This window comes from Elephantulus edwardii, unplaced genomic scaffold (assembly GCF_000299155.1).
Source record: "Elephantulus edwardii isolate Elephantulus edwardi_28Jun2011 unplaced genomic scaffold, EleEdw1.0 scaffold00186, whole genome shotgun sequence".
Lineage (NCBI taxonomy): Eukaryota > Metazoa > Chordata > Mammalia > Macroscelidea > Macroscelididae > Elephantulus > Elephantulus edwardii.
The window spans coordinates 2,362,401-2,369,103 of NW_006399936.1; positions in this window are offsets into that span (position 1 = coordinate 2,362,401).

The window sequence follows — 6,703 nt, forward strand, 5'->3', positions numbered from 1 at the left end:
TTATTGTGGACTCTTGTCACAACTGATCATATATTCCTTTTATACAGTTCTCTCCCTCATCTGTTTCAATGCTGTGTACTTTATTTATCCCCTATTTTTTTAGTTTCTCCACAACCCCCATCTCAGTCCTGTTTTATAACAGTGGCATTATGCAGTATTTGTCTTTTTGCGACTGAGATATTTCACTCAGCATAGTGTCCTCCATGGTCACCCATTTTGTATACTATTTCATGAGTTCTTGGTTTTTCAGTGCTGCATAATATTCCATTGTGTGACTATATCACAGCTTCTTTATCCATTTGTTTGTTGATGGGCACTTGGGTTGTTTCCAACTCTTTGCTATTCTGAAGAAAGCACCAGTAAACATGGATGTGCATATATCTGCTTGGGTGGCAATTCTGATTTCTTTAGGGTATATTCCCAGTAATGGGATTTCTGGGTCAAATGGTATTTCTACTTCCAACTTTTTGAGAAGGCACCATGCTGCCTTCCATAGTGATTGTACCATTTTACACTGCCACCAACGGTGACTAAGGGTTCCAGTTTCTCCACAACCTTGCCAGCATTTGTTGTTTGCTGCTCTGTTGAATTTTGTTGTTCTTACTGGGGTGAGATGGTATCTCAGTTGTTTTGATTTGCATCTCTCTTAGAACTAGGGATTGTGAAGACTTCTTCATGTGTTTGTTTGCCATCAGAATGTCTTTGATGAAGTGTCTGTTCATATCCTGTGCCCATTTTGCATTTGTGTTGTTTACCTTATTGTGGTGCTCAAGTATCCTATAAATTCTAGATATAAGTCCCTTATCAGACCTGTCATTACCAAATATTTTTCCCCAGTCTGTGGTTTCCCTTTTTACCCTGTTGGAGAAGTTTTTGGATGTGCATAAAGATTTGATTCTTAGAAGGTCGCATTTATCTACTTCATTCTCTCCTAGTTATAGGTTTTTCGGGATGCTTGGAAGACTGTTCACGTTGTGGATTAGTGCTTCTAGGGTTCTTCCAAGCTTTTCTCTAATGAAGTTTATAGTCCTTGATTTTGGTCCTAGGTCCTTGATCCATTTTGAGTTGTTTTTTGCATATGGTGTGAGGTGTAGGTCTTGTTTGAGTTTTCTGCAGGTAGTTTTACAATTTTGCCAACACCATTTGTTAAAAAGACTGTCGTTTCCCCACTTAACTGATTTCATCCCCTTGTAAAAAATCAGTTGACCATAGGTAAATGGGCTAACTTCTGGATTCTCAATTCTATTCCATTGATCTATGTGTCTGTCATTATACCAGTACCACGCTGTCTTGACTACCATGGCAGTGTAGTAGGATTTGAAATCAGGGAGTGACATGCCTCCAACCTTGTTTCTGTTCTTAAGGAGTGCTTTGCTTATTCGGTGTCTCTTGCCATTCCAGATAAAATTGGAGATTGCCTTTTCCATCTCATTGAAGAATGAAATTGGTATTTGTATTGGGATTGCATTGAATGTGCAGATTGCCTTTGGTAAGATTGTCATTTTCACAATATTGAGTCTTCTTATCCATGTTCAAGCAAGGTGTTGTTCAGCTTCCAAATGTATGGGTTTTTTCTTCTTTATCCTCTTGTTATTAATTTCTAATTTTGTGGCATTGTGGTATGAGAAGATACTTAATATTATTTCTATGCTTTTGAATTTATTGATGCCTGCCTTGTGTCCTAAAATGGGATCTATTCTGGAGAATGTTCTATGCATGTTGGAGAAGGAATACTGTGCTTTTCATGTGTGCATTAGCCTATAAATATCTGTGAAATCAAGTTGGTTTATTTCTACAGCATCTTTGTTGAGTTTATTTCTGGAAGTTTTATCTTTTCTTGAGAGTGGTGTATTGAAGTCTCCAATTACTATAGTATATTGTTGCTATTTCCATTTTCTGTTTTGTTAATGTTTGTTTTATATATTTTGCAGGTCTTTCATTTGGTGCACAGGTATTTATTATCATTATATCTTCTTGTTCTATTGACACCTTAATCATTATTTAGTGACCTTCCTTGTCCTTTATGAGAGTTTTTGCATTGAAATATATTTTATCAGATATCACTATTGCTGCACCTGCTTTTTTATGCTTGCCATTTGCTTGGTATATTTTTTTCCAACCCTTTTCTGTTTAGTCTTTCTTTATCTTCATTTTTCAGATGTGTCACTTATAGACAACATATTGATGGATTTTGGGGGTTTTATCCAATCTGCTACTCTTTTTCTCTTCTGTGGTGCATTTAAACCATTTACATTCAGTGTAATTATTGAGAGGCAAGGTTTCGTTGCTATTATAAACAGCTCTTTCAAGAAACTTTATTGTGAACAGTAGGAGTGAGAGAGGGAAGTGGTTTGAGGTTGCTAAATTGAGGGAGGTTCCCTAAATCACACATGAAACTCAACCCTGTTTTTTATATACTGACAAGAGAAGGTCTGTGGAGAGGAGAATTTGACATTATAAGAGAGAGAGGTGAGGCAATGGAGTGAGGTCATTGAGAAAATGGAAAGAAACATGTCCCAAGAGGAACAAATCAACCTTGGGCCCAAGGAGACCACCTCCAGATGACAATGGGCAGTTGTTTGCAGGAGTTGAAGGCACTGTTGCCAGTGAGAAGAGAGAAGTTAAAAGAGTCCTCACCTTCCTTCTCAATGAAGTAAGAGCAATGGTCATCTTATAAAGGTGAGGAAGAGAGCCTGGATTAGATAGCTAGTGAGAAATAGCTGCCAAGGCTGACTTAGGCATGATGTCAAAGGCTATTTCACATAGCGTCTATTCCCCCTGTTAAGACTCAAATTTGAAAACAACTATGAGATATCATCTCACCCCAGTCAAAATAGCAAAATTTAACAGAACAGCAAGCAACAAATGCTGGCGAGGTTGTGGAGAAACTGGAACCCTGATTCACTGTTGGTGCGAGTGTAAAATGGTGCAACCCCTGTGGAAAGCAGTATGGCGCTTTCTCAAAAAGTTGCAAATAGAGATACCATTTGACCCAGCAATTCCACTACTGGGAATATACCCTGAAGAGACCATAGCTGACATCCAAGCAGATATATGCACTCCCATGTTTATTGCAGCTTTGTTCACAATAGCAAGGAGTTGGAAACAACCTAAGTGCCCATCAACAAACGAATGGCTAGAGAAGCTGTGGTATATTCGCACAATGGAATACTATGCTGCATTAAAAAACAAGGAACTCATGCAATATTATTCAAAATGGTTGACTCTGGAGAACATTATGCTGAGTGAAATATCCCAGTCACAAAAGGACAAATATTACATGATGCCACTGTTGTATAATGGGACTAACCTCAGGGTTGGGGAGAGACTGAGTAAGATGTGTTCAATAATGTATACTGCACTGAAACAGAGGAGGGAGAAAACTGTGTAAAAGAGATATGTGACTAGGTATTTCTGTCATCACAGGAGTCTAGAGCGAGGGCTACACGGTGGAGGGGACCTGGGGGAGGGTTTGTAAAACAATGAAAGAATCTTTTCTTTTACTTTTCCATATTTTTTGACTCATGTATTTATAACTTGTTAGTCAAATTTGTGTCTTCTAGGTTGCAACCCCCCCATGATACATCTTCAGGGATATGAACATGTACGGCTAAGCACAATTAATAACAGTGCATCTAAATTCCAAAATCAATCTCCATAATAGTCTATGTGTTTCCTACTGCCAAAGGGGCCCTTTAGAGTAGTGAGAGAAGATCTTCACCCTGAAACCCACAGCGTCCCTTTTCAGCAGGAAGTAGCTAAGAGAATACGCCATCCCCTTTTCCTTATGAATCAGGGTGAAGTCTCTCTCAGGGAGGAGTGATAGGGAATGGCAAAGGACACACCAACAAAGGAGATTAATCAGAACTGTCTTTGACAAGCACTGTGGCAATTGGACAATTAAAACAGACACTCGGATGGCGGGGAAGAAGAACAAACTGGGGAGGAGGGTAGAGAGAATGGTGCAGCAAGGAAGGAATGAAAACCCAAAATCCCTGTAAATGTTCATTAAAACTAATAAAATTTAATAAAAAAAAAGACTCAAATTTGTTCCCATATGTGGGACAGCAGTAAGCCTGCAAGTAGATGGAAGATAATAGCGGTGATGGCCTGGAGACCACAAGAGAGAGAGGTCAGGCTACAAATGAGGCCGCCATCATTTCTCACACATTTCTTTGGGCTTCTTGATCTCAACAAGAGCCAAGTCCTCTCTACACTGATTGAGGTCCCTTGGGATCTGCCTCCTGCTGACCCTCCGGGCTCTGTTACACACTGCTTTCTCCTAAGTGCTTGATGTTCCAGTCATGATGACGAAAATGCCATTATCTTTTCTGGGCTCTAAGCCTTTATCTCCTTCTCTTCTCCTTTCCTTGGCAATGGTTACCTTCAAGACCCAACTTAAATGCAGGGCTGTTCATCCACTCAGTAAACATCCACTGTTGTCAGACAATGTCATTCTGCTTCACCCTTCCTCACTCCACTCCTGTCCACTTTTGAACCCACTGCTGTTTCAAGAGGCCAACAGGATGGTTTGCTTGGAACCATGAACTGCAGAGTAAGACTTGGATTTGAATCCCAGTTTGTGTGTCTATAGTTAGGTCATTTGCATCCCCCTTGGTACTTCAACTTCCCTGTCTGTGAAGAGCAGTGAATATAACTCCTAGGGCTCCTGAAACTTTTAAATGCGGGTATTTTGCTTTTGTTTTCAAATAAAAGCATGACGTGCAGGACCTATAATGTAATCCTTCTTATTGTGTAGGGCAGTTTTGTTGAGAAAAGGTAGTGACAAAATCTTTCTACATGAACTTTGTTTGAATCAAGATCCAAAACAAGTCCACACATTACATTTAGTTGATATGCCTCATAAGAACCCTTACAAACTTCCTTTCTCTTTTATGACATTCATTTGTTGAAGCCAGGCTAGTTGTTCTATGAAAATTTCCTCCTTGACTTGGGTGATTGCTTCATGATGGTGCCATTTAATCTGTTCTTTTCTCTCCCTTACTTACTGTAAGGTAGTAATTAGATTTAGAGGCTTGATTAGATTGAGTATGTGTGTATTTTTCCCCCAAACAATACTTCAAAGGTGCCTCGGCATATGTCTTATCACTTATAATGTCTGATTCTCACTTTTTTGTGATGTTAAAATTCATTGATGGAGTTGGAAGCCAAATATCGAACTAAATATTTCTAATTAACCAAATGCTGTATCACTGTTGCAAGCAGATACTTATTATACAGTTGCAAATAAGATGGGTTATGCAGATTATACTAAGGGCAAAGATAATAAAGTAGTTAAAACTAACTTGACTTCTGTTCAACAGGCTGAATGATACGAAATTATTATGTTATTTGCAAGATAAACATTTTCCTTTGAATATACTGGTTCCCAATATGCTGAGTTTACTGTTAGGAATATAGAAACAGTATATATTCTTTCTCAAGATACTAATAATAGTGTGTTATTTACTATGTTATAAGTTTTAATTCATAAATGAGAATCTTCTCTATCACTCATATTTGAGCTCATTCTGGCCTTCCAGGACCAATGTCACAATTAAATGATAAAATAGATCAATTATTAGTAGAAAATGTTAATGTTAGTGAAAATTTTTATCTCCATACTCATTTAAATGTTAATGGAATGATGAAAAAATTTCAAATTACATGACAACAAGCTCGAGAAATTATACAAAGATGTCCTCAATGTGGTCCCATTAATGTACCATCTTAGGAAAAAGGAGCTAATCCTGAGATGACAGACAAAATGTGTTCTGGCAAATGGATGTTACTCATATTCTATCATTTGGGAAATTACAGTATGTTCACCATACTATTGATACTGTATGTGGGCCAAAAAGATGCTGGTTCTCAAAGTGACATCACCCTTCTTTAGCATTTTGAAGAAACCCTGGGAGCCAATTTGCCCTTTGCCCAATATAATATATCGTTTGGCTTTTTGACTGCTGCTTTCTTGGACATGGATTCTGGATCCAAGGAAAAGAAGTCCTTGACAATTCCAACCTTGTCTTTGGGACTCATGTTTATTGGTTCACTTGTGAGAGGTTTTTGTTTCCTTAGCATGGAGGACTCTCCTTCATAGGGTCGCTATGAGTCACCTGCAACTCCACGGCACTTAACAACAACAATGTTGAGATGTAATCCATATTGAAAGCTGTGGTCTCTGATTTTCATCTGAAAGTGCTTCAAGCCTTCTTCCCTTTCAGGAAGCAAGACTGTGTCGTATGCATGTCACAGGTTGTTAATAAGTATTCCCCTACTCCTGGTGCTACATTCTTCTTCATACAGTCCAGCTTCTTAGATTATTTGCTCAACATACAAATTGGAAAAGTACAATCTTTTTGTTGTTGTTGTTTTTGAAGGGACACTATCTTAGTTTTTCCCCCCTTGTTTTGGTTGTTGTTGTGTGCCATCGAATCAGATCCAACTGGCAGAGTAAGAGATTGCCCCTCCTTCTCCAGCGGAGCATCTGGTGGATTCGAACCACATGCCTTTGGGATTGCAATGCAGCTTCTTGCTACTAGGCCACCAGAGCTCCCCTGAAGGGATACAATTTTGATGCAAACTCTACCTAATTTTAAATGCAATATGCAACCTTGTTCTGTTTAAACGACTGCCATGCGATTTATAGCCTCCACTTCCTAAGGAACATGCCTCTGGAAACTTTATGAACTTTAAGAAA